General features: G+C 43.7%; 2 long non-coding RNA genes across 2 annotated transcripts in view; one reads left to right on the plus strand and one right to left on the minus strand.

The window, feature by feature from the left end:
• LOC137313109 (uncharacterized) overlaps window positions 1–13079 on the plus strand; it is a 123397-nt gene extending 110318 nt beyond the window's left edge. The window contains exons 2-3 of the long non-coding RNA XR_010960989.1: window positions 8205–8395; window positions 12710–13079. This is a non-coding gene — a long non-coding RNA (uncharacterized lncRNA). The remainder of the gene's footprint in view (window positions 1–8204; window positions 8396–12709) is intronic.
• The window catches only part of LOC137313104 (uncharacterized), a 52161-nt gene continuing 44360 nt past the window's right edge, over window positions 10072–17872 (minus strand). The window contains exon 3 of the long non-coding RNA XR_010960987.1: window positions 10072–10107. This is a non-coding gene — a long non-coding RNA (uncharacterized lncRNA). The remainder of the gene's footprint in view (window positions 10108–17872) is intronic.

Below are 17872 nucleotides of genomic sequence, written 5' to 3' on the forward strand. Positions count from 1 at the left end.
ATAATGAGGGGCATAGATAACGTAGATAGTCAAAATCTTTTCCCAAAGGCAGGGGAGTCTATAACGAGGGGGCATAGATTTAAAGTGAGAGGGGAGAGATACAAAAGGTCCAGCGGGGCAATTTTTTCACTCAAAGGGTGGTGAGTGTCTGGAACGAGCTGCCAGAGGCAGTAGTGGAGGCGGGTACAATTTTGTCTTTTAAAAAGCATTTGGACAGTTACATGGGTATGATGGGTACAGAGGGATATGGGCCAAGTGCAGGCAATTGGGACTAGCTTAGTGGTATAAACTGGGCGACATGGACATGTTGGGCCGAAGGGCCTGTTTCCATGTTGTAAACTTTTATGATTCTAAAAGATTCGGGCTCCCCCTGCTGGTGGAATGTGCGCATTTCCTTGAATGCTTAGGCTCGATTTTCGGACCTCTGAGCCGGCGGGTTCGTGGCGGGGTGGCTCCAAAAATCGGGGATTCCTGGGGCGGGTCCGGAGCCCGGCTCCAACACGCCCACTTCCGGGTTCCCCAGTAACACGCATAGATTCGCGCGCAGCCCCCGCATGCGGGACTCCCGCCGGCAATTAAAGCCGGTGGAATGCCACTTAAACTAATTAAGTTGGTATTTCAGGTCGTTTGCAGACCTGATTAACATGATATTTTAGGAGGGGTGGGATTTTCAACTCAACTGAGACTGTTTCCCATACCGGGGGAAACACTCCCAGTTGAAACTGTTGCAGCCACCAGCCTGTAGGAGCTGCAAAGGTCCATTTGACAGATGTGGTGGGGGGAGACCCTCAGTCATTGCAGGAGGCCACTCTGTCACTTTGGACAAAGTTTGGCCTGCACCACCCTCCTCCTAACACTAAAATTCACCAACTTGGAACCTCAACCCCGCTGTCCAGACACATTTACCTACCTTGCGAACCCCCTCAAACGTACATCTTCCGGATGGGGGCCACCGTAGCTGCAGTCATGACCTCCTTGGAGGACGAACAGCATCACCAGCCTCGCCGACCACGCCGAAAACCTCTGACACGTGGAGCTCCACAACACAGTGCTGTGACACATGCACCTGCACTGCAGGAGGGAGGGCAACCACAGAGAGAGATGCGTCGCAGAAGGCACTACTCTCGCCACAGGGTCTACAGACTGAGGCTCAGCTTCCTGGACCTCTCTGAGGAGCAGTGCATATGGAGGCTCAGAGTCAGTAACCAGGTAGTCGCGGACATCTGCAGCCTCCTTAATGACGAGCTGCTCCCGGCTGGCCCAAGTAGCATCTTCTTACCTGTCGCTGTCGAAGTCACCACTGCCCTCAACTTCTTCGCCTCCGGATCCTTCCAGGGTGCCACCGGGGACATCACCGGGGTCTCTCAGTCGTCTGCACACAAGTGCATAAGGCAGGTCACCGATGGCTTTTTCTGCAGGGCCTCGCACACTATCAACTTCCCCATGGATGACCTCAGCCAGATGGAGAGGGCAGTGGGATCCCATGCTGTGGCTGGCTTCCCACGGGTGCGGGGTATAATCGATTGCACCCATATAGCAACACGAGCACCTTCACACGAGCCAGGACTGTTCATCAACAGGAAGGGCTATCACTCCATCAACACTCAGCTCATCTGTGACCACCGCAAGAGATTCCTTCACGTGTGCGCCAGATTCCCTGGCAGCTGCCACGATTCCTTCATCCTCAGGGAGTCCACCGTGCTGCCCCTCTTCCACTCACCCAACACCCGCAAGGGCTGGCTCCTCGGGGACAAGGGATATCTCCTGCACACGTGGCTTATGACACCTCTGAGGAACCCCAGCACCGAGTCACAGCATCGATATAACGAGAGCCACATCGCTACCAGGTCTACAATTCAGCAGGCTATAGGGCTGCTCAAGATACGCTTCAGGTGCCTTGATCATTCTGGGGGAGCGCTTCAATACGCACCAGACAGAGTGGGACGAATTATAGTCGTCTGTTGAGCCCTGCACAACATGGCACAACAGAGAGGGGTGCCGCTGGAGGAGACCCCATCCACACCTGCCACCCATATTGTGGATGAGGAGGAGGCCGAGGAGGAGGAGGACGAGGAGGACGAGGACAAGGAGGAGAAACAACCCATGGGCAGAACAGCGGCTCACCTGGCTGCTTGTGAGGCCAGGGAGTTAGTGATATGTGAACGGTTCTCCTAACATCAGACTGTGTGAAGAGTCCAGTCCACATCACCTGGACAGAGGAGCGGCCGCACCAGCCCCCTCCCCTGCCCCCAGCACAAAACAGTGGTGCAACTACACCTACACCCACTGTAGAATGACCCAATGGGTGGCATCAAGTGTGCGTGTTCATGGTGAACCTCATGAAAGGGACCTATTCCACAAGCCAGTCAAGAATGGGCAAGACGTGGCAGTAGTGGTGATAATAATAAGATTTATTGTGAATGTGGAAGAAAACAAATATAAATAAAAAACATGACAAATCGTCAAACACCCTTGTGCATCCCCGTTGTGCTCACAAAACCTTCGCCTTACGTTTACGGGAACCCCTACGTGGTGCTACCACTGTGGCTTCAGCAGAGGTAGTGGCAGGTCGCTCTTGTCCATGCCCTGATCGATGAGATGCTTTGCGCGGACGCCCTCTGGGTTTCAGTGCCCGTGAGGGCCCCTCCAAAGACTGCTCCACCTGCACCTGTGCAGAGGCAGACTCGGCCACCTGGAGAGGGGGCAGCATTGTGGGTACTGGTTGAGGGGGGGGCAACGGGTGAGACGTGTGAGCGCTTTGAGTGGCGTCCCCACTTCCATGTCCCCTTCCACCATCATCCCTCTCGTGGCCCAGGCCCACATCACTCCTTCCACCCTGCTGAACGACAGTTTGGAGGACTTGTGTGAAGCCTTGGCAGGCCAGTTGTAACGTATCTGTCAGCCTGTTTAAGGCGGCAGAATGTTGCTCACTCTGAATCCAAACAGCCGATTTCAGGGCCTGAATGGACTCATTGTTGAGCCGTGCTTGACACTCGATGGAGGCTAGCCTTTCCTCCATCGCAGACATTCCTGCACCTACCCGCGACACTATCTCAGAGATGCCTTTACGTCCCTGTGACAATATTCCACGCATGCAGGAGTTGGACTCTTCCATCCTCTGCGCGATTGTGGAGAGTGCATGTGGTAACTGTTCCAGAACCTCAGCAATGTGCTGCAGCCCCTCGATGACTCTCCTTTTCACGGCTGGCCCCCAGGGTTCAGCATCTGGGTCCAGCTGAGCAGAGCCTGGAGAAGAATACTCCCACCGACCCTGACTCTCCACGGCCGCCCCTGCCACCAGGGTCTGCTCGTGCTCACATGTGCGTGGTGACTCACCATGTGCAAGCCCAACTAAGTGAGGACGGGGACCCACCGAGGTGTATGTATCTGCGCTGGTGGATGGCTGACTCAGATGTGACGATGGACCCTCAGAGGCCGGCAGGTCCTCTGAGGAATCGCCCTCCATGGTCACGGTGCTCGCAGATGGCCCTGCAAGAGAACAGAAAGCAATATTAAGCATGCGGACAGATGTTGAGGTGCTGCAGATGCCAAGTGATGATAAGATCATTCGTTATCATGAGTGCTGAGTGTTAGCTTTCTGTCACCAGCCGTTTGCGCAATCCCAGTCTCGGCATCTGCCACGGACAGGCACTCCAGCGTGCGGCTTATCTCGAGTGCCTGCTGCTCCGCATCTGTTAATGCCACTTGGTGTGGCAGGCCCCCTCCGGTCCTTGCCCTCTCCCAGGCATTCTGGCATCTCTTTTCCTATCAAGGCAAAACACAGAGGCGTGATTGAGTGATGGTTGCATGGTGACCAGCTGCATGCATTGGTGTGGGTGGGGTTGAGCGTGAGGGAGATGCATGGGAGGGTGCATGTGAGACATAGCCATGAGATTGTATGAGGATTGGGTTGTGTGGTAGTGTTCGAATGGGAACTGGGGCGGTGAGTATGGCAGACAAGGTGAGGATGATAGTTTTTTTTTATTCGTTCACGGGATGTGGGCGTCGCTGGTGAGGCCAGCATTTATTGCCCATCCCTAATTGCCCTCGAGAAGGTGGTGGTGAGCCGCCTTCTTGAACCGCTGCAGTCCGTGTGGTGACGGTTCTCCCACAGTGCTGTTAGGAAGGGAGTTCCAGGATTTTGACCCAGCGACGATGAAGGAACGGCGATATATTTCCAAGTCGGGATGGTGTGTGACTTGGAGGGGAACGTGCAGGTGGTGTTGTTCCCATGTGCCTCCTGCCCTTGTCCTTCTAGGTGGTAAAGGTCGCGGGTTTGGGAGGTGCTGTCGAAGAAGCCTTGGCAAGTTGCTGCAGTGCATCCTGTGGATGGTACACACTGCAGCCACTGTGCGCCGGTGGTGAAGGGAGTGAATGTTTAGTGTGGTGGATGGGGTGCCAATCAAGCGGGCTGCTTTATCTTGGATGGTGTCGAGCTTCTTGAGTGTTGTTGGAGCTGCACTCATCCAGGCAATTGGAGAGTATTCCATCACACTCCTGACTTGTGCCTTGTAGATGGTGGAAAGGCTTTGGGGAGTCAGGAGGTGAGTCACTCGCCGCAGAATACCCAGCCTCTGACCTGCTCTCGTAGCCACAGTATTTATATGGCTGGTCCAGTTAAGTTTCTGGTCAATGGTGACCCCCAGGATGTTGATGGTGGGGGATTCGGCGATGGTAATGGCGTTGAATGTCAAGGGGAGGTGGTTAGACTCTCTCTTGTTGGAGATGGTCATTGCCTGGATGTGAGGAGTGATGCGAGACCATTGTGGTGGCAGTGCAGAAGGGGTTGTGTGGTGGTGGAGGTGATGTGGAAGACAGAGTGTGTGAGAATGCGTAAGTATACTCGCTTTGGCTGACCTGGTTAGGTCATTAAATCTCTTCCTGCATTACACCCAGGTTCTGGACACATTGCCACTGCTGGTGACCTCCTCGGCCACCTCCAGCCAGGCCTTCTTGGTGGTGGAGGGAGGGCACTTCCTCCCATCCGATGGGAAAAAGATTTCCCTCCTACTCCTCACCCCATTGAGCAGCACCTGGAGTGAGGAGTCCGAAAACCTTGGAGCAGCCTTGCCTCTGGCCCGCTCCATGATCCAAAATTGGTTGTTTGCTGCAGGAGGAGCATTGGAGGACTACCCCTTTAAATAGGGCTCCTCCTGCTGACAGCCTGTGATGCGGGTGCGCAGTGCGCCCGCTGCGCAAGTCTAGGACGGGAAACCCGGAAGCCAATGTAAGTCCCTTCAATTAGGCTGCGATTGCGTGCGGAGCACCCCGAATTCACTGCGCGCGTTACCCACACGCCCAGTCGACCCCCCGCTGCCAACCTGCCTCCCTCCTAATATCAGGCCCCTCGTGTCAGGCCTGGTTTTTAACGCTGCTATCAGGTAAGTACTCAGGTCGGATGAATGTTTCGATCTGCTTGCGCAGGATGCGCTGTGCTACCCGTGCCCGATTATTGGCCTAGTCCAATTTAACCCCCCCACTAGTCATTATTCCTAACCAAAACCTTTCCATTTATTATAACTTTCAGCTTTCCATAAGAGAATCAAGGGATAAGGGGATAGAGCGGGAAAGTGGAGTTGAGGTAAAAGATCAGCCATGATCTTATTGAATGGCGGAGCAGGCTCGAGAGGCTGTGTGGCCTACTCCTGCTCCTATTTCTTATGTTCTTATTCCATAAACTGCTTTCAATCCAATTAGCCTATTTGCTATTTATTGCAAAGCCTTATTTTTCTTTATAGGCCACAAATATAGAAGCTTATCAAATGATTTCTTAAAATGCAAGTTGATAATATTCACTGGATTGTCCTTCTCTTTGAATTTAGTTTCCTCTTCAATGAATTCCAGTACATTAGTGAGGCACGACAATACCTAATGACTATTCTTAATGATCTCTGTGCTCTTTAGGTGAATTTAGACAGTGCCTCGTAAAATATTCTTGACCATACTGATTGATTTACTAGTATGATTGCAGGGCTCATTACTTTTTGTTTCCTTGCGTCTTTTAAAATACTTCTGCTTGGCCTTTACTACCTCCTTATTTTTTACCTCCCTTTTCAGCCACTGTGGTCTTGTTTCGCTATGTTTCTCATTCTATTTATTGCAATGCACTTCCTTTCCAGTCTCCTAAAACTGTCTTCAATATATTCCTTTTCTGTTGATTTATTTTATAGTATCAGCTCCCACTTAAATCCTTTTTATTGATATGGGGCAGCCGTGAATGGGGAAGTGGGGGGGTGGGGGGGAGGGGAGAGGCTCATCCCAGGGTAAATGGTGGGATGTGTTCGGCCAGGATCTCCAGTGCTGACCCTGCAAAAAGTTGCAGGGTCAGTCCCTTACTTTACATGCCTTCAGTGGGAACCTGTGCCACTGGGGTCACATCTAGGGCCTGTTGAGATGAGGCTAGGAATCCCAGATTAAGTTTACCCACTTGGAGGGGTGCCAAGACCAGCCCAGAGTGAAAATTTTAACTATCGATCAGCCTCTTTGTAAGAGGGCAAAATAATCCTACCTTTGAAAAAATCCTCAGTGGTCTAGGCTGCATCCTAAGATTGGAATATCCGGAAAAAGAGCAGGGGAGTTCTCCCCGGATTCCTGGCCAATATTTATCCCTCAACCAACATCACTAAAACAGATTAGCTGGTCAATACCTCATTTCTGTCTGTGGGACCTTGCTGTGCGCAAGTTGGCTGCCACATTTCTTACATTACGACAGTGACTACACTTCAAAAGCACTTCATTGGCTGTAAAGCACTTTGGGAAGTCATGAGGTCATGAAAGGCGCTATATAAATGCAATTCTTTCTTTCTCAAATTCCACCTTTCCGGTTCACTCCCACTGAAGTTACAACAGGAGTGCACAGGATGGCCACGGATTTTTAGCCAACAGGTCTTCAGCATCTACCTGAACAAGCAGAAGATGCCTCGGTTTAACATCACACCCAAAGGACAAATGAACTCTTCTCATAGCTGCAAAATTGTTCTTCTGAAGTCTTTCGCTACTGTAATGATTATTTTTGGCCTTGGGCTTAATTGTAATTTCAAATTCAACAGTACAACAAAGCGATGAGAATTAGAACCAAGTTTCCTATTACCATTGAGAACAAATGTAATATTATGGGATGTGCAGAATTAAATGAATATTTGGATATTCTCATCTGATAAATTGCCTCACAAAAAATGAAGAATAGAATAATAACACGATCGACACAATATCATTCTATCACTGATCACTTCAAGCATTGTAAATTTATTGCTTTTAACTTTAACAGTAATAAGTTTAAGAAATATAAACTCTGAATCTTGAACTTCTACCCATATTGGCAAAGGGTCCAATTTGCATATTTAAGCAGCCTCTCGCCTGTTTCACGCAGGCAGGCTGCTAGCCCATTTACAGGCCTGCCGGAAAATTGAATCAGATGGAGCTTGGGCGTCAATGGAGTTGCAACCCCTCCCCCCAGATTTTAAACTGCGCGCCACCTGTTTTTCTGGTGAGAAGCAGCAGTTGGCAATTGAAAATCGACCCTCACATCTTTTTCCTCATAATACGCTTTCCCTCTCCTCATGGAAGCTCTGCAGAGGAATTTTGAAAGCCGGCTGTTACTGGCTGGTCCGGGATCTAGGTTCTCCTCAAACTTCTGCATTGAGGCTATAACACACATATGCAAAACTACTATGTGCAGTGCTTTTTTAAGGTAGCATAGTGAAAATCTCAGAATTGTGTCATAGTTTGGAACAATCATTCTATATTCATATCCTATACTTTCTACACTCAGAGTAAGATTGTCCAATTAATGCCATACGTTAATGGATTTTAGGATCATATTTTGCTATAGATGCATTTACAGTCGGAACTAAACTGAAACAGAACAATGTCGTTTTGTCTATCAATATTCAAATTATCTTTAATAGATTCAAAAATTGACGGTAATTTTCTGTGTATCCTGTAATATCTTAACCTGACAGTAAATTTTATTAAAATTTGGCCCTTCAATTGGATGATTTAAATTTACACATTGAAAGAATGAAAAATCCAGTTGTGATTAGATATTTAGAATATGAAAGGTATATTCTCTGCTGCTAGTAGTCAGGAACTGCATTTTAAAGTAGTTTATGAATCTCATGTTCCTTAGTGCAAGCTGGCAGAAATACATGAAGTGATGCTGAGATACACGAGATGTTTATTTTGCATATGTTTTGATCCTACAGACTATTTATCGGTTTCATCGTTTGAAAGGTGAAGCAGACTTCAGGCGCTGCTGGAGGTATTCTATTGGGTTCAATGAAGATAATTAGAGGAAGTTCTGATGCTGGCTTGGCCTTAAAGGCTGCAGTAATGTTAGAGGAGTGGGTCAAATGGAAGCCCCTTGAGAGACCCAGAAGATCTTCCAAATTTAAAGGTAATGTGGCAGAATTTTTATAGTGCCTGCTTCTGATGAATTGTAGTAACTTTTTAACTTAATATATACAGCTGTGATTTGCATATCAGTGGTCTTCGTGATAACTTAAAGGTTCTGTCCCCTTTGAACGAATTTGTGCTGCTGTGCCATCACTAAAGATGGCAACAGCACATCGGGCAGCAGTTTGGGCACCTCTGCAGCCTTCCTTGAATGGAGCTGGTAAGAGGGTGGCACTGTGGTGTCAAGCAGTAGGTGGAGGAACAGGGCAACAAGTGCAGGTATGAGGAATGTTGGTGCAGGAATAGGAGATAAGTGCTGGCTTGAATGTGAGGCTTCTTTTTTTATTCCAGATGGCATGAAGCAGGAGTAAGGTCAAAGGGAGGGGAAATTCCTACTCTCTGGCTGGGTAACAGTTATTAGTAGCTCAGGAGAGGCCCAGGTGAATAACTTCAGGGGCTATTAAAGGGCTTGTGGTTGTAAGTTGTTTACCCTTGTTTGCCTCTAAATGAGACATATCCTAAAGGGGGTGTGGTGGGGAGGGGGGTAGCACAGTACTGAATACCATTTTTATCACTAAGTGTAAAAAAACTAACCACATTCTGCAACCAGTATAGAAGCAACAAAACCATTGTTTATTCAGTCAAAATAAATAAATAAAGACCCTTCTTGACTATGCCAGCCTATCCCTTAAGACAGTTGGCACTGAAATGGCAACTCAGGAAACAGCAGCACCAAGTTTCCATTGGGGCAAATTGGCACCTCATCTGCACCCAGTGCTTTAGAGAAAATCTGTGTGCAAAGCCCTTTGTAATTTATATTGCTGCAATCTCTTTGGGTGCAGACATCAGAAAAGCCATTTTTGGGTGGCATTTGGGTGCAAGGCTGAGGAAAACTGGTCCCATTGTATCTTTTCAATGGTGTAATATTAATTATCTCTCCTCACACTTGGGAACAACTTACAAACCAGTGCCTTCAACAACATAATTAGCCTTCACCGTCTAAACAAAACATCCACACAAATAGACTGAATGACAAGGCATAAAGTTAATCCTATATTTTTTGTAATAGTTTGACTTATGTTCAGACCTAATAATCAGGGATATGATTAGTTAGATGCTACAAGCATTTAAAAATATCCATCCAAATCTAATGATAAATTAGTCAATATGAATATCAATTTAATTTTGAAGCATGTGGATTTAATAAAACCAAAATTGATATCTGTTTTCACATTAATGTTATTACGCACAAATCAAACATTTGTAAATATAGAAAGAAGCAATCACACTAGGAATGCATCTTTTATAATTAAGAATCAGTTTTGTAAATAAAGAACTATTGTACATTTTCAGTACAATAAAATAATATCTAATATGTAAATGATGAGTTTGAAATGAAAAATCATGTCATACATCAGCTCATCTGATTAACACATTTCAAAGGATATTAAATCCTTTTAATTAATTTTCCATACTAGACTGGTAAAATGCTTAAGCTCCTCTGCAGGATTTTCAAATTGTCACTGATTCTTTGGAATATTTTGTAGCAAGACATGGGTATTCATTAAGCTCCTTTGAATTTAACAATATTTATACCAGTTCCTGATAACATTCTTCTTAGTTGAATCAATCCTCACATCTTGAAGAATTTTTTAAAATTCCAATTGTTATCTCTGTATCACTATCGATTTATCCCTCTTCATCTCCCGTGATCTAATACACAAACATACATAGAGAATGTAATTTCCCACTGTATATGTTCTAGAAATCAATCTCAATATCTCTTGTTTATTATTAAATGACAATTGACCAAAGCTGTCATGTCAACAAAAGGACCTAGAAGTATCCAATTTTTATAGAATCGCACAGTTACTAATTTCATCATAGGCAGCTGTGCCTTGATGAATTACACGATCAGAAGGGTAGTGACCCGTATTTAATAACAGAAATTTATTAGAGCCATAATATGATAATAGTGTTGGCGCTTTTAATATGTTGGTGAACAGAATTAGGTGGTAGAATTCTCTTAAAGATATGGCATCCGTTCTTTAGGTTGAAATAGCTGAGCGTTTTATTAAAACAACCAAATTCATTAAGCTATTCTATTTTTACATATTTGATTTCATAAAATAACATTTACTTGAGGGATAATGTGAAAGGTTGCAGGATCCATAAAATGCATAATGACAAAACAAATCAAGAAACTATAACATTTGTGACGGGAGATTCAGATTGTTAAGTACTGTTCTTGGTCAAATCTGATTTTTTGAGAGGAAAAAGTTCAGGTGAAAATTCAGGAAAAATATAATTACTTCCCAGCAGAGCATCGCAGGAGAGGCCTGGAGTGAATTTAAACAGTGCGAGGACCCCGCGTGGTGGCAGGATATCATGGGAGAGACCTGGAGTGAACTTAAGCAGTGCAGGGATCCCAAGCGGTGGCAGAACATCATGGGAGAGGCGTGGAGGGAATTTAAACATTGCGAGGACCCCGCGGGGTGGCAGGACATCACGGGAGAGGCCAGGAGGGAATTTAAACAGTGCTGGGAACCGAGCGGTGGCAGGACATCACAGGAGAGGTCAGGAGGGAATTTAAACAGTGCTGGGAACCGAGCGGTGGCAGGACATCACAGGAGAGGTCAGGAGGGAATTTAAACAGTGCTGGGAACCGAGCGGTGGCAGGACATCACAGGAGAGGTCAGGAGGGAATTTAAACAGTGCGGGGAACCGAGCGGTGGCAGGACATCACAGGAGAGGTCAGGAGGGAATTTAAACAGAGGAGTGTGTGACTGACAGTCAACACGGTAGGGGATCATAGTAAAGACAGAGAAGGAGGAACGACAGAATCTGGTCCTGTCCAACAACTACGATCTACATATTACCTGTGAGGATAAGAAGAAAGGCTGTGGGAAGGTCAACCAGAATGCTAACCAAGACACTGTGGAGCAGGAGGCAGTTCATTGTTGGGGGGGGGGGGAGCAGAATAGAAAGGTTGTAATAATAGGAGATTTGATCACTAAGGGTATAGAGGGTATTCTCTGCAGTCATGCATTGCTCCTCAGTGAAGTTTACGTAGGAGAAGTGCTTTCTGAATATCCACTGTGAATATGGCATCCTGTGCAGTGCCGTCCTCCTCCCTCTTGTGGCATCTACTCCTGTTCTCCATTGTCATCCTTGCTGCTCCACCTCACTCTTCAGCCCCGAAGTCAGTCCTACCAGACCACCCATGATTGCAGTCAAACTGTTTATGATGTAGCCAACAACGATGCAACACCAGCAAAATCTTTTTCTGTGCAGTCAAACTGAACTTTGCAGAATCAAATATAGGCCAAAAAACCCAGTAGTTAACTAGCAACCTAAAATGACAGATCAGCAACTAACCTGTAAGTGACATAAGGAAATGGCAAATGTGTTAAATAAGTATACTTTGTATCCATCTTCATAGCAAAGGAAGAGAATAAAATACCACCAGTACAAGGAAATCGAAAAATAAATCAAATTTAATATAAGTAAAAAATAGTAATGGAGAAAATAACGGGACTTAAGAGAGTCAAATCTCCAGGGCCTGATGGTTTCCATCCCAAGATATTAAAATAAACAGGTGAGGAAATTGCAGATGCGTTCATCATAATTTGTCAAATCACTCTTGATTCTGCAATTGTGCCGTTGGATTGGAAAATTGCAAATGACATTCCATTATTTAAGAAGGGAGGGAGAGAGAAACCAGGCAACTAGAGACCTGTCAGTCTAACGTCAGTTGTGCGGAAGTTAGTGGAATCTGTCATCAATGCGGGGAAATGTGAGGGCATTCACTTTGGATCCAAGAGAGACAAATCGGAGTATTTTCTATATGGTGAGAGATTAGGAACTATAGAGAAGCAAAGGGATTTGGGTGTCCATGTACACAGATCACTAAAAGCTAGTGCACAGGTACAAAATGTAATGAAAAAGGCTTTTGGAATGTTTCCCTTTATCTCAAGGGGCAGGAATACAAAGGGGAGGAAGTTATGCTTCAGTTGTTTGGAGCCTTGGTCAGATCCCATCTCGAGTACTGCATCCAGTTCTGAGCACCACAATTCAGGAAGGATATATTGATCTTGGAGGAGATACAGCGCAGATTTACCGGAATGATACTACGGCTTAAAGGTTTACATTATGAGAACAGGTTGCATAAACTTGGCTTGTATTCCCTTGAGTATTGAAATTAAGGGGTGATCTAATTGAGGTGAATGCAGTCAAACAAATTTCTATAAAAACTCTGCACTTCTCAAATTTCTAAGTTTTAAAAACATTTTTTTTAACCATTCCTCTCTTGAAGGAGATGATTCATTCTGGGATACAATTCCACAGGAAGTGGCTGTCCTTTGGTACCTAGTCTGCGCTTGAGCCTTCAAAGTGTCGAAAGGGTGTTCAACTGTGTGTGCCATCACAGTAAAGCCTGATCCTGCATGAACCCTTCCAGAATGATCATTGTATAGCTATTGAAAGTAGGAGTCCTAGTCAACTTCTGCCCTCATTAGCCGAAGGGCTCCCAAGGCCAGTTGCAACACCTTTACTGCGACCCTGGCTCAAATCAATTATATCAACAAAGACTATGGCTCAAACTTGGGACTGTTCTGTTTTGTAGCTTGGTGCTACATTATATGCATTTATTCACTCCGACAGGAAACCATCAGGTTTTATTTGATTCTGCTTTTTTGTTTTGTCCAATTTTTGGCCTGATGTTCTTCCTGCAAAGAATCCCAATTGAAACAAGCTTTTCTTGGCTGATTGTTTTTTTTATATTGCTTCAGAACACATAGCCTGTATTAATAACTTCAGATACAATATCTTCTTCAGTTATTGTATTCATTGAAAACCTTTTGAATGAAAACATAAATAAAGTTGATATAAAGAAACAAATTGCTTCTGAGTCCTTCTGGAATGTATACTAAATCTGTTAAAATCAAAAAGTACATGGTGATCATTTTACCTTTTAACATATATCTTACATCATAAAATGTCACATGTTGCAGTCATTCCTCAATGCAGTTCACTTTAAATACTAAAGTCTAATTTTAATGGATCTATAAAAGTACGGCCAGGGCATATAAAATACACTGATGTGGATTTTATAGCCAATAAATTACACAGCTAAAGTGAAAACGTTTCTTTCATAAGAAGTCGTACTGTGAGGCTCAAAAATATTCACAAGGTCTTACTGTTTTAGCCCCTGCAAACTAGAATGCTGCAACAACTGATTTAATTTTATGTACATCACTTCTACTTATTGTTTTACATTGTCAACCTTTTTAACAATCCCTTTTTATTGATGTCTGACAAGATATTGTATGACAATACCCCGCACCCTTATCATTGTATATTTGTATGTGTATATGGATATAATTGAAATATAGGTTAATAATAGCCACACTATTTTATCTAGTGAGATGAATTGTTAAGAGAATCATAAAGTTGGCTTCATCTGAGGCCATTCAAATGTCAAGATCATAAACTAAATTTAAAAATATCTAAAATACATCAGCTGCTGTAAACAAAACATAGGTCCAAGTTGTTCACGCGGACAATTCACGCACAGTTAACATCCCTGGTCAACTCAATGGGGGTAATTTTGACTTTGGGTGATATCGATTCAGCCGCCCGTCATACATCACTCCCATTAAAGTCAATGGAAATGAAAATCGGGAGAGATGTATAATAGATGGTTAAATCGATATCACTCATTTTACACTATCACCCAAAGTCAGAATTACTCCCAATGTGTGATACAACTACATCATACAAACCTCGCTGTGGTTTGCCACCTCAAGAACTTTTACCTCCAAGCAACCTCCTTGATCTGAGAGGATGGGTAGGCAACAAGGCTTCTCCAAACTTTTTATTGCTCTTCCCATTTCCCTAGCAGGTGTGCTTGCAATGGTGTGAGGCAGTCATGTCAGTTTTTCTCCAACTATTTAGAAGGTTTAAGCTCTATAAAGCATGGCCTGATTGCAGTCACCTTTCTGCAGCTTTCCAATAACTCACAGAGCCAATTAGTTTGGGTAAGTCTTCTTCTTCAGCTGTGGCTGTGTGTCTGAGCAAGAATCCATTCTGTGTTCTGACACACCACCTGAGTCCTATGACCAGCTAATAGCACTGCTTCAAGGGCAAACACATCACAACACCCTTCAATTCACTTCACATTCCTTCTTCCTAGAAAAAAAACGGATCTGTAGGCACGAAAGTCATTTAGCCAAAAATAAAGAGCAAAAGACTCTTTGCTTTATAATGTTTTGAGCTCTTTGCCATAATGCGCTGCATGCACCCATTTTGTCATTGCTTTGGGTCATCCTTGTTCACAATTGGTTATTTATTCAAGGCCTTTTGAAATTATCGAGTTGACACATCTGTCAGACTGCAAGAAGAGAAATGGTAAAAGGTCACTCAGAGAGATACCAGCTGCTACAGACAAACCTTTTTGCCTTCAAATAGCACAATCATTACAGTCTGACAGATGGGGCTTCTACTTTCCTTTCTATTGCTTCCCTTGACTCAGGTGATTAGATACAATACCTCATTGCCAGGTCAAGCTCTTCTGCAATTACCTGCACAATAAGACACTCTACTACTTGAGAATATAAATCATCTGTTCGGCAAAGGAGGACTCTTTTGTCCTCACAAAGAGAATTTCTGTTTCTTCTTACGTGCTTGTTAGAAATGTTGCTATTACTTGGGTTATTTCTCAGCAGCTACAGTAGCAGAAGGATGTGTTAGATTTTACAAAGTAAAGATATTGTATTAATGAGAAAGAATTTTGGCACACAACTAGCTATAAGATTACCTATGTAGGATTTGTGTTTCTTAAAGAATAACCTACAAATGTTTAAATAACATTCCTTCATAGTATCATAGTACGTATAGCATGAGGCGCCATTCAGCCCATCATGCCTGCGCCGGCTCTTTGCAAGAGCTATCCAATTAGTCCTATTCCCCTGCTCTTTCCCCATAGCCCTGTAAATTTTTTCCCTTCAAGTATTTATCTAATTCCCTTTTGAAACTTATTATTGAATCTGCTTCCACAAACCTTTCGGCCAGTGCATTCCAGATCATTACAACTCGCTGAGTAAGAAAATGTTTCCTCATGTTGCTGCTTCTCTTTTGCCAATCACCTTAAATCTGTGTCCTCTGGTTACCGACTCTTTTGCCCCTGGAAACAGTTTCTCCTTATTTACTCTGTCAAAACCGTTCATGATCTTGAACACCTCTATCAAATCTCCTCTTAACCTTCTCTATTCTAAGTAGAACAGCCCCAGCTTCTCCAGTCTCTCCCCATAACTGAAGTCGCTCATCCCTGGTACCATCTTAGTAAATCTCTTCTGCACCCTTTCTAAGGCCTTGACATCCTTCCTAAGGTGTGGTGCCCAGAATTGAACACAATACTCCAGCTGAGGCTAATGAGTGTTTTAAAAAGGTTTAGCATAACTTCTTTGGTATTCTATGCCTCTATTAATAAAGTCAAGGATCCCATATGCTTTTTCAACTTGTCCTGCCACCTTCAAAGATTTGTGTATGTGCATCCTCAGGTCTCTCTGTTCCTGCGCCCCCTTTAAAATTGTACCATTTAATTTATATTGCCTCTCGTTTTTCTTCCATACCAAAATGCATTACTTCACAATTCTCTACGTTAATTTTAATCTGCCATGTGTCTGCCCATTTCACCAGTCTGTCTATGTCCTCCTGAAGTCTGTTACTATCCTCCACATTGTTTACTACATTTCTGAGTTTCGTGTCATCTGCAAACTTTGAAATTATACCCTCTATACCCAAGTTTAGGTTATTAATATATATCAAAAAGAACAGTGGTCCTAATACTGACCACGGGGGAACACCACTGTATACTCCTCTCCAGTCTGAAAAACAACCGTTCACCACTACTCTCTGCTTTCTGTCCCGTAGCCAATTTTGTACCATGCTGCCACTGTCTCTTTAATCCCATGGGCTTTAAACTTGATAACAAATCTATTATGTGGTATGTTATCAAATGCCTTCTCTGAAGAAGGCCAAGGTCACATTCGTCTCTCTATTTATTCTCATAGTTTTCATTACAAAATTGAAGGTTGACTTGAGACTAATGAAGCCTATTTGAAATTTTTTTGCAGACCCATAGATATATGTGTTCCATGCAATTTTTCAGTTCTTTCCCCCAGAACAGATATATGTGAATTTTTGTAGTTGCAGATTATTACATACTGAACAATTCTGGAAATAGTTGTTGGTTGTGGGGGTTCAGCTCTACAGGCTTTACCCTGAAATAACACCACACTGATCATCGCTACTTATTACCATTTCAACAAAATAATGTTCTTTCCATGAGAAGGTGTTCAAGCCATTTTTTAGACCAAACTGTTAAATCATCCCCAAGTACACTAGGGCTGAAATTACTCTTAGCTAACAACAAATGTATTAAATGAGAATTAATTCTTTCCCAGTTTTTTTTTAACACATAGGAACACAAAACTTTGCTCTGCATGTTTTCAGCAAAATCAGGTGTGTTACAACTGAATGCTGAACGGAAGAGCTAATCAGAACACATCTACAATTATGCTGTTGAGCCACTTGTTAAGCTGCTTCCATGGAATTCAAGAGCTCAGGTCTGTAAAAAGTTGGCTAATGTTACTGTGTATTGTGCATGCTCCGAGTGCTTTTTTTCTGATTATCCCTGGTACAAGAGTACAAAACCAATATAGCCTGAAGGCTTTGCATTAGCTCAGATTCAGAATTTCAACCGTTTTGCTTTTTACATTAAAAAATGGTAAAATGATAAAATAATTATTTTCAGGAGTACATCTCACTGTCCTTTTCATATGGCTTATTGCCAGCTACAAGGTAAATATGCATCAACTGCTGGAAATGATCCTCCATTTTTCAAAACTGATGGTTTGCATTAGGATATGAACATTAGAAATATGAATTTTTACACTATCATGCCCAGGAAATGTAATTAAGTAGTGTCTGTCATGTTTTGTAAGGTTGAGTACATAATCATGATATTTGCAAACTTATTATTTTGCATTGTAAGTAATAAAAAAGTCACACAGCATGGAAGTATCCCTGAATTGGCATGTAGAGATAATCAACTCCTGTGCTCAATTCAGAAAGATTCACTTTGACAAATCATAACCTGTAAATACATCTGATACACAGACATTTTGTTTGGGTCCCCAATTTGAATGCCTGTATTGAATGCAAAAGTAAAATTCATTCATCCTGTGCTAATAGCAGGTTGAATTCAACAGATGCAGTAGATTTTGTTAATCCCATTAATAACATGCTGATTCCATGTTCATAATCATTACATACAATGAAAATTTTGCAATTTAATAGAATTTTATAGATTACTCGTGAGCTTTGCCTTCTCTTCAGCAGCTATGTGGTATCACAGCAACATAACTGATGGCCTTGACATCAATGGTAACATATGCCACAGGCATCGACACAGGGG

This window comes from Heptranchias perlo, chromosome 3 (genome assembly GCF_035084215.1).
Source record: "Heptranchias perlo isolate sHepPer1 chromosome 3, sHepPer1.hap1, whole genome shotgun sequence".
Classification (NCBI taxonomy): Eukaryota; Metazoa; Chordata; class Chondrichthyes; order Hexanchiformes; family Hexanchidae; genus Heptranchias; species Heptranchias perlo.